This window comes from Aythya ferina (genome assembly GCF_964211825.1).
Source record: "Aythya ferina genome assembly, chromosome: 4".
Lineage (NCBI taxonomy): Eukaryota > Metazoa > Chordata > Aves > Anseriformes > Anatidae > Aythya > Aythya ferina.
Genome location: NC_140300.1, coordinates 15,082,446 through 15,095,990, shown reverse-complemented (window position 1 = coordinate 15,095,990; position 13,545 = coordinate 15,082,446). Strand labels below are relative to the sequence as shown.

At 36.4% G+C, this 13,545-nt stretch overlaps 1 long non-coding RNA gene across 2 annotated transcripts in view; it reads right to left on the bottom strand.

Annotated features, from left to right (window-relative positions):
- LOC311436628 overlaps window positions 1-13,545 on the bottom strand; it is a 61,538-nt gene that overhangs the window by 15,959 nt on the left and 32,034 nt on the right. Inside the window, exons 4-6 of one of the 2 annotated variants that reach the window (XR_014692977.1) lie at window positions 10,525-10,636; window positions 8,037-8,177; window positions 5,560-5,828 (exon numbers count right to left, since the gene is read on the bottom strand). This is a non-coding gene — a long non-coding RNA (uncharacterized lncRNA). Of the gene's footprint in view, window positions 1-5,559; window positions 5,829-8,036; window positions 8,178-10,524; window positions 10,637-13,545 lie in introns of those variants that run through there. The other variant, XR_014692976.1, reaches the window with a different exon arrangement.

The window sequence follows — 13,545 nt, the reverse complement described above, 5'->3', positions numbered from 1 at the left end:
CCAAACTATACTATGCAGACTAGTAAAGAGGAAGAGATTATAGTGAAAATTGATTGAATTTCCAGAGATGAGGCTAGGCATTTTAGTGAATCAACAACAGTTTTACCTTGCTTCTCTCATTCAGATCTCATTTTACATTTACAGTAAATAGAAAACGGAAAGAGAGAAACAGAAAATATTTTCTTTTAGCCTAGAAAAAGTGCAGTAAACAATTCCCTTTCAAGATAATTTGGATTTTCCTACCAATCCTCTCCCCCAAAAAAGCTAAATTTACCCACCTGCAGAAGGGAGATGTATGTAGAAAGGATCGCTGTAGTTGCTACATAGATTCCTCTTTCAAAATGCTCTGGTACTAATGACACTCTTTGTATGGCTATAAAGCATAATACTACACAGTGTAGCAGACTTCTGTGGTTCTGCAACAGGCACTAGTGACATATGTTATGTCACTTGAGACAGATGAATTAAACTTATGTTGCTATTTGGAAGTTGTTCACATCTATCTGAATTGTTTACAGAGGGGAAAAACAACTTCTTGCAATAAATTTGTGGAGCAATATACAGCTACAGAGGACTGAGGGGATCTGTCTTTGTTTCTGCTTTAGAAGCTGAAAATACATTGTTCATCTTTTTATAAAATCTCAGACTCTCTTCTCGCAGGGTGTGCGTTGTCTCACATGTATTACTGTTTGTTATTTATTAATTGCAGTTTCTTACCAAGGGCATTACCTAACTGTGTGGGAGCAAGTTTTCAATATGAGATTGACCTGTGACTTTCAGGGGTGAAAAGCTAATGAAGTCGGCAGGAGTAACCGGAATGAGAGGGGCTTTTAAAACTCTCCTGCTTTTAAAATTCTCTCAGAGTAAAATTAATTCACTGACTCTTCTCACCTCTGCAAGCTACATTGATGACAAAGAGATGGTGGGTAAGAAAAGGAATATATTTGTTGAGGCTCTGAATTATTTTGTATAGAGGTCACACACGTTTATGTAATCTGTTATAAGCAAAGAATACTGCAAGCATGATATTTTTGTGTATCTAACACAAAGTCTTTCTTCAGCAGGAAACCTGAAATATCAGAGTTCCTCTTGATGCTCTGGCACTCATATATATATTTGTTCTGAATTTTTCTTGGAAAAAAAATAATTTCAAAAGAAACAGGACTATATTGCTGACTGATGAGAGGTTTTGGTTTTTTTTTGTTTTTGCTTTTTGTTTGTTTGTTTGTTTGTTTTGTTTTTGTTTTTTGTTTTTGTGGTATTTTTTTAGATCAGTTTCAGTGAGAAGAGACTTCAGAATAGGAATGCTATGAAGTAATCACATTATATTTTGGGAGTCTGATATACTGCTACCGGTGGCATTCAGGCTACAGGCTGAGCTCATGCAATGGATGTTTCATCTGAGACAAATAGCTCTTACAACTCTGAAAGAGGAAGAGAACTAGTACAACAGACAAAAGTACAGACTGGAGGAGAGCAACCACCAGTGGGACAAGGCTTATTTAACCTGAGTATACATCCATCACACCACTCTCTCCTAATGAGTTTTCTATACAGCTCTGAGCAAAATATCAAGTTGTTTTTCTTGGAAGCTAATTTCTCATCTTTCTCTCCTTCCTTAGCACCTTACTAACTTTTTCAATACATCAAAATTCAGACAGTTACAGTTACTGTGAAAATGTGTCCCTTAGGAGTGATAGGAACCAACAAAGTCAGGGACTTCCAGTCTGCTTCTTTTTGAGACTTACAGAGATTTAGCATAGGGTATAAAGAGAGAGAGAAAAGTACATCCAGCACCAAAATATGAAGACAGACAGTTATCTTTTAAAATGTAGTCAAAGGCACTAATCCTATTTTCTGCACTTTGTGTAATCACCACGAACTAAATGGATATTAGAGCACATTCCTAACAGACACAAATGTGGGAAATAGCCACAGAAACCCATTTCTTCCCAGCCATTGTGAATACTGAAAAGCAAGGAAAAATAATAAACAAACAAACAAACAAACAAAAAATGGTTTAAATCCTATTAGGACAATGATCCCTATACATTCCAGTCCAAGATTAATTTTTCCCACAAGGGCATATAGTACATAATGTTAACCACATTTTCAAAAGAAAGAGGAAAGACATCTTGAAGAAAAAAAGAGAAAAGTTCTGAGTCCTCAAAGCCATTAAATATATGCTTAACTTTAAGTACGCATGCAATATTGAGCAGAGTAGAAACACAAAGTATAGATTTGATTTTAATCATCTGTTGATTAAGCTCTGCTGATTGGGAGAGTTCTGCAGCATGCAGAAGTGTGGAAAAGAAAAGCATGTTAAAGGGTTATCTGTTTAAAGGGCCAGGTTAAACAAGATGTAATTATGGCTTCACTTAGTCTTTTCATTCTGCTTCAAAGCTTGTGTGTGTGGGAAGGGCTTTGGCAGGTAAGAGCTAGCGTTGGTGTCTCATTTTGTTTGTCTTTTTTTCAATGACCAACCCTTTTCTAATATGCCTAATTCTTTGAGATAACAGAGGACAAAATCTGCATATTAACTTTAAAGAAGCCCCACTGAAACCTCTTTATAAGGATGAGCCTTTATTTTAATACTTTGGATTTTATTGCTGGTGTAAAATCTTTAAACTCACAGAGAGCAAGCTTTAAAGCATTGTAAGAAAAGAAAAAGGCCCAGGACCATGTACTCTCTGAATCCTTTATCTTAATATCTAATAATAAACCCACAGGTAATAACATGGCCTATGAAACCTTCTAGCTAGGTGCTTAATTAAAAAACAAGATCAAAGGTCATTGCTTCATTTAGAATACAAATCTCTCCCTTTGAAACTGTAAGGGAGGGGGTAGTGTTCAATAGCTTGAAATACAATGCCTTGGTTCATTGGTCCCATGCTAACCCTACCGCAAGGTCATCATAACTGGAATGCAGCAAGTATGTCAGCCCCCTCTCTAATGCCTTTTTAAGGATGGCATTGTGCATTTGTACTTTCTGAACCTGCTCTCATAGGCTGCATACAGAAACCAGCTGGAGGAAGGGCCGCAAGATCAAGGTGAGTACAATCAGCATTAGCTTTATCCAAGAGAAAATGGAAATGCAGCACCTGCAGCGTAGGAGTAGGCAAGGGTGTTTTATAATAACTGTTACCTACATAGGTTATGATAGCAAATACTCTGACATCCTCTTTCTTATCCTTCCCCTAATTCTGCATGAAAGGAAAAGCAGTTAAAAATCTTGAGTTTAATGTCAGATGTAGCACAGGTGGCATATTAAGCATAACTCTGGGATAGACTTCACCGGTCACAGATTAAAGATAAGACTGGACTTGTCATGATACTAAAAAAAAAAATCTTGGTGCTGTTCTAAATCTATTCCTCATACAACTTACTGATTTCAATGAGAACACACACAACACACATATGTTTGGTAGCTTGAAATCAGCGTGAGTTAATATTCTCATTTACCTCAGCCAAACTACAATATGTCACAAATACACAAGCTTAGTATATATAAAATCAGAAAGGAAAATAAATCATCATTTTTTTTTTATTTTTTTTTTTTGCCTGCACAGTCTCTTCAGAACCTTCTGCTTCAGCAGGAACTGCCTGCTGACATTGTTTTCCCAGGGAGAAACAAGTACCAGCCATGACACAAAGCTTACTGATTGAATAAACACAAATATAAAATGCTAAAGTGAGATGATCAGCTATAGCTTTATTTACCTTTGTCACAACATACAACAAAATTTAAATACATGTAGAGCAACTTTGTTGGTCTACAGTAGTTTGAGGATGCATATTTGTTATGGAAGTAGTATTTTGAAGCCTGGGCTTAATTTTCTACCATTGCTGACAGCACTCAGAATGGAAATGAAATATCCTCATAGCATGTTTCCTTCCAGGAATTTTAGAGATGTAGGCCTTTGGTTTGAGCTGAGGGTTTCAAATTCTCTAGGACTGTACATCTCAGTCATTTTATCCCATGCCACATTCATTCTGAAATAGCACCTCTTTCTGCTACATTACAATCTGAGGAAATAGTTATAAAGTGGTTCACTTTATCTTTACTTGTAATTCTCCTTCCCCAACTTAATTGAATTAATATCCAGCTCTCACTGCATTAGTTGTTCAAGGCCAAGGGTTTGTGAAAATTTGAGACATAAGCTCTGCTATTTCTATCAATTCACAACAATCTTGAAGGAAATATTTTTCCTTCTTAACGTTGTCATTATTTAGTAGTCAATTATTAATGTGTCATTTTTTGTCATTCTCTTGATCTTTATATGTAGAATATCTCTTCTACCACATAAGGATGGTTTGTGGTTGTCAATGTTAGAACAGCTCTCACAATGCTTTGTTCTATTTTTTTGCATTTCCAACAATTATTTTCATTTTCACGCTTGTCTTGATCCACTGCCCTGTCATTAAAATCAATATGTTGTGGCTCATATGTTCTGTTATCATATAAGTAATCTGAATAGTTAAATGATGATGTCTTTATTTGCCTTCAGCATCACTTTCTGTGGTTTGCCCAGTTTGGGGCATAGATATTTTATTTTAAAATAATAATTGAATTCACTGAGAAAAAATTGTGATTAATATAGTTGTGAATTATTTGAGGAGCACCAGACAATGGTGAATAATGGAAAAATATAATTTTGAATAATTTATTCAAAAGATATTCGAATTGTACAATAAATTATTTAACTAATACAATTCAAATGCTCTTCAGTCATTTTTAAGGTAGCTTTTGCTCCCTCTACTGGATGATTAGCTGTTTCTGAAGGAACTAAAAAATCTGTGGAGTCATGAATTCAGAATAATTTTTTTAAATATCTTAAAATACTTTAGTCACAGAACAGTGTATTTTAAAATATGGTACTTAAACTCAAAAGGGCATTTCTCATTGAGCAACCATCTTTTAAAAAGTGAAGCTGTAGACCTAATTATTTGGCAATGTGGGTTGAATTCAAAGAAATCGATAAACGTTACTCCTTAAGGACTATCTGACAGTCAGTGATGAACTATGGCTTGGCCATGGTAGGCAAAGGCATAATGCATTTGAGTAGTATTTATGCAAGTGATGATTGCTGGCACTCATTGACCATAGGAATGTCTAGATACATGTGGTACCTAGAGCTCTGCAACATTAACTCTGGTCAAAGTCTTCAATAAACTTTTAGTGTTTGAACATAACCTATTAATCAATAACCTATTAAAATGTTAGTTATAGAGAGTGTTGAGTAGATCTCAATGCCACTGGAGCCAGGATGGGCACTGACATATTTTGGTCTGCCCACATTGTCAAGATGGTCCTCAGCACAGGAAAGAAAACCTCTTGTTCCCACCCCAGTCCTGACCACAGCAGCAGAAAAGAAATGTCATACAGTCTGAAATACAGATTTCATTTGTTGCCCTGATTAGGTTGGACCCAGACTTCTCACAAGTGAACAACTTATCCTCAATTGCTTAATTGCTTTTTCCTCACTGGCCCTATTTTTTCTACGTTGATACACAGATTTGGCATTTTTTAATTGTTTCCTGCGTCATCTTAGCCTTGCATAGTATTTCTGATAGGAACTGTTGACCTTGCAAAATAACACTCTCAAAAGGCTTCTAAATTCCCAAGAAGTTCAGCCCACTGTCACATGAATCCTGTAAACTCTGGCCATCTCTCACAGCACTGTTTTTGACCTTTGTGAGTCTCATGTATCGTTCTCTTTGACATCCAGCAGGTTCTCAAGTTATGTCCTCTAGTTTTCTGTGTCCTGTGTGTTTAACTAAACTTCAGCCCAGGGCCCAATTGGCAATCTAGTCATTTTCTTGCAACCCTAAGAGTTAATAGTAATAATAATTAAACTCTGTGATCAGCTTATGCTTCTTCTTTGGTATGCAATGTTCAACTTGACTGGCTCTTCAGATCTTTTGGTTTCTATCAAAGGTCCTGAGTCTTCTCATCAGGCCTCGTCAGATCAAGTTCTATCTCAAAGAATGCTGTGGAGAAGTATTGTAAAATTTGGGATGAGGCCTGATCATAAAATATACTAAAGGATAGTTTTTCCATTTACTTTTCTCTCAACTTGAGTCATGCCACTTGAGAGTAATTTATTCTGGCAAAAGCAAATTGAATTTAATTCTTAACTTACATTGAAATCAGTATAACATTAGTGAAGTCAGTGAAGTTAAATCAGAATACAGCTAGGATAAATGAAAGAAAAATCAAGTCTGCTTTGTGGGACAGCAAAGAAATGAAGTCCATAATTGCTCACATTAAAATTTGTTCTTCTAAGTAATGGACATCAAACAACAAGATATATTCAAAATCTATTCACTTCCAAGGTACTTTCTTAACCCTGTGTGTCAATAAAATAACATTGTGCTACCAATCACACTGCAATCAGCAGTCTTTAGATTACAGCTTTTATGGTGAGAGAATGGATGGCATCCCTTTGGAGAAATAAAGAGAACAGGAAATATATTCATGACTTCATAAGCAGATATTCAGTGTGGAAATGTTGAATTAATTTACTTAGTTCAGATGTAGGATTGTATAAATGTTTGTCATTATTTCTAGTGTAAAAATGAAGAAAGATTCATATAAAAAGAATTTGTCAGAATACTCATTGCATTTCCATTATCTAGGAAAAATGTGACTTGGGATCCATTAAACACAAAAGAGTGAGCAGCTAACTCACTTCCTGATACTTATATCAAAATTAGCTAGAGTAATATAGCTGTACAGTACATACAAAGTGGTATAGATTTATTTATAATCATTCTAAAAATGGTTCTGAAGAGATATTTTTTTCAAAAAAAGCAAAGGATGTGTTCTAATATTAAGGGGCATTAGTTTTTACTGGAAAAATGATTCTTTGATTCATAACTAATACAAATATTCTCACCAACATTAAGATTCTGTAATTCGAAAATTGATAAAATGTTCCTTTTTTTTTCTTTTAGCAGTGAAAAAGAAAGAAAAAATAAAAACAAACAAACAAACAAACAAACAACAACAACAAAACACAGAACAAGAAACCTTCAGAAATTATTGGAGCATATATGTGTTGTATTTCTGCTCATCTCCAGCAGGCCCAGGACACGTTGGAGAACTTATATATATTGATCTGTGTGCACCAGGTTTATATCATATGTATTTGAGATGTATTGCAGTTGTGGTGCATGAACAGGTCACCCACAAGGTGAGCCCATCACTTCCTAGATGGTGTGAAACCAACAGGTTGAACTGCCTCACCAGCAGTTGACAAGACAAGAATAAGCTGTATGAGCTAGTTAGAAACTTGCCAGGTGGCAGACTTTACACTATTGTAGCCATCTGACAGATGGGAAAATGCATCAGAGACAGAACAATTCCACCACATGGAACATTTTTCAAGCAGGCATGGGAAATGAATTCATGTACTCTGAATCCCACTTGAATGTCTTAACTACAAGACCATTCTTCAACTTAAAAAGAAGACCATGTTGGGAGAATATAGTATGGAAAGTGCAAAGATATAAGAAACCAAAAAAAAAAAAAAAAAAAAAAAAAAAAAAAAAAAAGACCTAATATGAATAATATTCAATTTTGTCAAGACTCACACAAAAAATTTTGAAGGAATTTAAGTCCACCTTTTTCTCACTGGAATACCTGAATTTCAGGAATCAGATTCTGAAATAGTTCACAGAATGAAATTTCCAAATCTGATCTAAAACTGAAAGTACGTATAAAAAGGCATCTTGTTACAGGTCTGAGAGGCAGTATTTCTCATAGTTATAAGGAACAGAGAAGCATTCACAGCACAAGCCATTCTTTTCATGACTGAAATAGAAGCCAACATGACCCTTAGGTTATCAAGTATTCAACAGTACTTTTTTAGAGGAGTGTTCTTTTTTTGAAATCATCATCTGCTACTAGGATTGCTAAATACTACCATAAGTCTTTTCTATTTGCATGTGAGTTGTTAAATCCTAATAACATAAACTGAAATGTTATATGCCCCCAAGACTGCCTCCAGACAAAGTTTTTTGGAATATTTTACCTCTAAGAGCATGGCGTTTCTCGGAATGAGGCTAGCCTTCATGTGTGTTAGAAATGCTGGTGACCTCTTCTTTCATAAACTCTCGTCCTTAGAGAAGGCACTTGAAATTTGGCAGGAAAGTGAGAAACTGAAGATTCACAGCTGCAATGGACATTAACAGAAGCAGAACTCTTAACATGTAAAATACTGTATCACATTACATGCTTGAAAAGAAACACAGAATTATCCTCTCTTTTACTTTATCCTCTATGCACCTTTGTTTGCCAATTGCAAAATGCAGGTGACACTACTTATCTTTCAAAAACATTGTGAAAATAAATAAAAGTTTGTGAAAAGCTAGAACTCTATACAAATTAACTCCAATGGGGAAAAAATAATAATTAATCTGTTTGTAGAAGAGTTTGAAAAATGTATGGCAAAAAGGTAGGAACCACTACAGAGAACAAAGATTAAAAAGTATTGAATAATTACTGCCTAAACAAGCTTCCTCCTCTCTGTGTACTGAGGCATAGGTTTAGGAAAGAAGGCACAGTGTATGGAAATACTGGTATGTAATGAGGACATGATAAAGATGTGTCATCATAGTTCTTAACATATGAGACAGGCAAATGAAGGTAACACAGCCTGTAGGAACTCTGAAAACAAAACAGCCAGCTCTACTGATGGCAGGTGGAGTTCTTAGGCATAAAAATGTCTAGTATTACACATGGGTATTAAATTCTGCTTCTCATCTAAAGTCCACCAACCTTTGATGTAAGTGGGAATTCAGATGTGAAAATTAATGTTTTTTCCTGATGTCTTCTCTATAATTAATCCATTCAGTTCAGCTTCTGCAACCCAAGCATCATTAAAACTGGAAAAATTTGTATCCTGCTCCAACCATGCCATATTCAGATCTTTTAGTCTCTCCCAAAAAGATTTTTGCAATCCTAGTAGTGAGATAAATAGGATATCAATCCTTCCCTGAGAAATCCCCCTTTTTTTTTTCTTTTTAGTTATTACAGAAAGACTGTGAAACACTATGAAATGCCTTACAACTTGTGAGCTATGTCATTTAGTAGTGTAACCATGTTAGCTTGGATACTTATCCATGTTTATATTGCATGTGTGTTTGTTTGTATTTTGTGGAATGAAATAACAATACACATTAAGATTTAAAGGTTTGGTCTGTGACTGTTTCTTTAGTATTGTAAGTGAAGATTCAGACATCACACCAGTTTCTCATCAGCCTTGTAATCCTATAAGCACCAAGATCTCTGCCAGAAAACTCTCATGACACCTGTTTTGCTAGCAATATACATAACTGTATCACCTATTGCACAACAAAGCTGTGCAATATTCTCAAGCTAGGACATCCTCTCCTATGTTATTTCTACGTCATTACCAGAAGATTAGGAATGACACAAACTAGAGGAAAGCCAGGATTGGCAGAGCAACAGAGGACTGCAATGGAGATCTATTTCTCCATTTCATCAGTATTTTCTACTGAAGACCTGAGGTCTTCAGGAAATCCTTTATCTCAGGCAACTAAAAGCATGGCAACACCACACAGCAGAGTATGACTCGAAGTTCCCAGAGTTAATGGGGACCAAAAAGCATATATCCAAGGACATTGCTATTTTGCTTTTGGACTCAGCCTAACACAATGTGAAACACGGTTTGTGAATACCATGGTCAGCTGCGGTAAGAGCCATCTCAGGCTATCTGCTCCAATTGCTTTATACTTAATCTCTCTCCTGTTATTGTGTCAGACATCAGGACACCATATAAGCATCAGGGAGTCCTGTGGCTCCTTAGAAATGGAAATGGTCCTTTCCTTTATATTTTACATGGCTAAGAACTCTTGGCTGAAATACTGGATAAACCAGGGAAGTTTCTTACAGAGCTTTGTCTGCAAATAGAAATCTAAATTATGTGTAAATATAAGAAAAATATTTAATGCTTGTATTGTAAGAACAATTTCTCATGAAATCTGATGTGGTTTTTTTGTTTGTTTGTTTGTTTGTTTTCTTACAGCCTTTCTGACAGTCTTTTGATGTTGCACAGTGGGTATTTTTAAGGAATTCATGCCACTCATTACTAAATAAACATCTAAAGCATTTTTTTTAGATCCAGGATAAACTCTATCAATATTTTATTTATTTATTTATTTTTCTGCTGTGAGGCTGCTTATATTAAGAGGCCCCAAGACTCTGCTAATCTTTGCAATGAAATCATTATACCGGTAATAAAATAAGAAATGAGCACACTGCAAACAACACCTTGATTCAGAGAGCCTAGAGGTGCAAAACAATTTTAGAGACCTGTAGCCATTATCAAAAATAGCAGATTACTTGTGACAGATAACCAGATGTATGCACAATATCTCTGACAGAGCTTTAACAAAGAACAGACAGCTGGTTCTAAAAGAAAAAAAAAAAAATAGAATGGGTTTTAAAGGAAAGGCAATTAGTACAAGCACTTCAGGAGGATGAACATTAGCACTGACCTCTAGGGCTACAGAAGAATCATGGAAACTGCCCACAATGTCCTTGGTGGATATTCTCCTAACAGTGCTGGAAAGCAGCTCTTGCTTGTCCCCTCTTACACCAGTCACAGGACTGGAAGTCAAAAATATGAAGTAGAGAAAAAGAAAATGTTAGAGGTTTGCAGAGCAAAAGCTTGAGCAGTCTGTGGGAATCATTAGTATCTTGAGGGTGCTTCAAGGGTACACGCACTGAAAATGCTGTCAGACCAATTAATGGGAGAAAAATCCATCAAGGGATCCCAACATGAACATGCCATCTTTATTCCTCAACCCCCTGAGCCAGACATGTCCAGAGGATTGGAGAGCACCATGAGAAAACTACTGTCACATATGCCTTGTGCTTATATTCCTTCTAGACACCCACTGCACACTGCAGTCAGAGTCCAGACACAGGGAGAGAGGGATTAAGGGGCCCCTTCGTTACTGCAAAAGAGCCACCAAACCCTGCAGCAGACTATAAGTTCCTCTAGCTCATTGCAGTGCCATCAAGACAGTCATAAGTAGCACATGACCCTGCATATCCAACTAGCTCCTTCTGCCCAGAAGCTGATGACTGCAGCAATTCTGGACCAGAACCTTCAAAAGGTGCTGGAATTTGTGCTCAGACCCCATTCTCTGCTGCTAAATGCTGGCTGCACACCTCTCCTGGAGACAGCAACAGAAAACGTGGCTTCCAGCAACCCATAGAAACTCCTAATCCTTATTGTGCCCAGCTGAAGATAGTGCTAACTGCTTGTTAGTAGAGAAAGACCTAATTTTTGTTACGACTGCAATGACTTTTACTGCCACAGTGTGCTGCTTACAAGGGATGCTGATTCCTCACAGCACAAGGAAAAGATTATTACATTGCTTGCAAAGGTGAATGCTATAACATGCATGGCTCTATGGAGGCAAGCCTAGAAGCTGGACAGAGTATAATGTGTCATGATTTATACCCTTTGTGGGTTGTACCTCTCCATGAGAGGTAGTGACAGCCCAGGGCTGCAGTTCAAACCGTTCTGCTTAAGGTCGGTACAAAGAAGTCAGCAGTCCTTAGACTCCTTAGACTACAGTAAGAGAGAGGGTTGAAGAGTGCTTGCAATAGAGCACATAAAACATAACTGAGAGCAAGTACCAAAATGTACAGATCATTCAGGTGTTCATATTAATTTAAAAATAATTTCACCTATATCATGGCTCAGCACTATATGTCTAAACCTCCCTATAAAGTACTTAAGTACTTATGCCCATTTATGAGGTGTAACTGTGATGCATAACTCTGGTTGAATTTATCTGTGGGTTTGTGGGGGGGGGTTGTGCTTTTTTTTTTTTTTTTTTTTGATTTCTGTTTGTTTCTCTTTTCCTGGTGACATGTAACATTCATGAATATTTTAACACTTCTGACAGAGATCCTTGTAAACATAGGAAATGATTATTATATTACAAATGTATACAAATGTATAGGTACATGCTTGCAACATGCAGATCCTGGTCAAGCAGATCTTTAAGTGCCTGAGGTGAATCAAACTCTGAAATGTCTTACATAAACACAAACACGCTTGACAAAATTCAGGCTTTGTCATCTGGCTTGCGCTGATCAGCAGCATATATGTGCTTGAGCATTGCTCACAGTTACTTATGCAAAGCCTGTTTACACTTTTCTCCAGTCTGAACATCTCTTGTTTCAACATCTGTTGTTCCTCACCTTCCAGCCACACATCACTATAAAGAGCCTGGCTCCATTTCCTTGATGCCATCCCTGTAGGCTCTGGAGGTGGCTGTTGGGTCCTCCCAAAGTCGCCACTTCAGGGTGAAACAGCCCAGCTCCACCTGTCCCTCCTGTATGTTGGCAATGTCTTTCTTATATTACAAGAGGCACAAATGTCAAAGGTATCTATAATTGGGATGTTGATTTTCAACACTCCTGTGAGGATACTTAAATGAAAGCAGTCAGAAATAGCAAAATGGTCTTGCTCAGAGTTACTGTCATTTGATTTACAAAATAAGATTTGAAAACAATATGGTTTTGTCACCATAGAATGACCTTCTGTTGTCTCTGTACTTCAACAAAAATGGAAACTAGGGTTCCCAGTAATATGTTACTGTGCAGCCTCAAAACCCCCAGTGCAGTGGTAACAAAAATCTTTTCAACCACTTTTTGCCTTTTTGTCAATAAAAGGTCTCAAAAGTTTTTCTAATAAATACTTGTGTGCTTTGTTGTATAGAATACTATTTTTTTCCCCCTGGAAATTAACTTTCTAGTGGGTGGCCTGCTTATTTAACTTCTAAACTTTGAAGTCAGTGAAAACAAGGGAATGAAGAATGGAATGATGGGAGAATACACACACTATAGGAGAGGCTTAAACAAGGGTAAATTTGTGTTAAAAAACACCAGCCCCAAAATATGTTGATTGGTAGAAGAAGAGATAAGTAATGTAAACAAGCAAAAAAACACCTTTTAAAATGCTTTTCCTTTCAGGTACCTCTAAGTGAAGTAGCAAAAATATTAAGCAATCCCTTATTTGACCTTGCAAAAGCCTCCACTTTAGCTGCAGGTTTGTCCTATTTACTTTTGCTTTTTATGAATATTCCAGAAAATCTTTTGTTGGTAGGAAAGTTTGATGAAATAATAAATTTCATAGGTGAAAATTCAGTTCCAGGAAGTCAATGAGGCCTCATTTATGACATTCCCAGATGCTGGAGAAGAGTAGATTGAAAGTCACGATCAGTTATTTGCACCTAAACCTTGCTTTGAAGAGTAATATTAGCCAACAAGAAACAGAAATGGTATCATATGCTTTATGTGTGCAATAAAAACAGATCAGTCTTCAATGATAAAAACATATGAAACCCTGCTAACTAATATTGAATTTCCGATCTGTATATTTTGCGGACAGTACTTCTTATAGACTTTTTTCTTATAGACCTCTTTTAAGATGTCAAGGGTGAAGGCACCCTATAGGCTATTTCAGATTTTATTCTGGACATGTTCTTTTTAGAAGT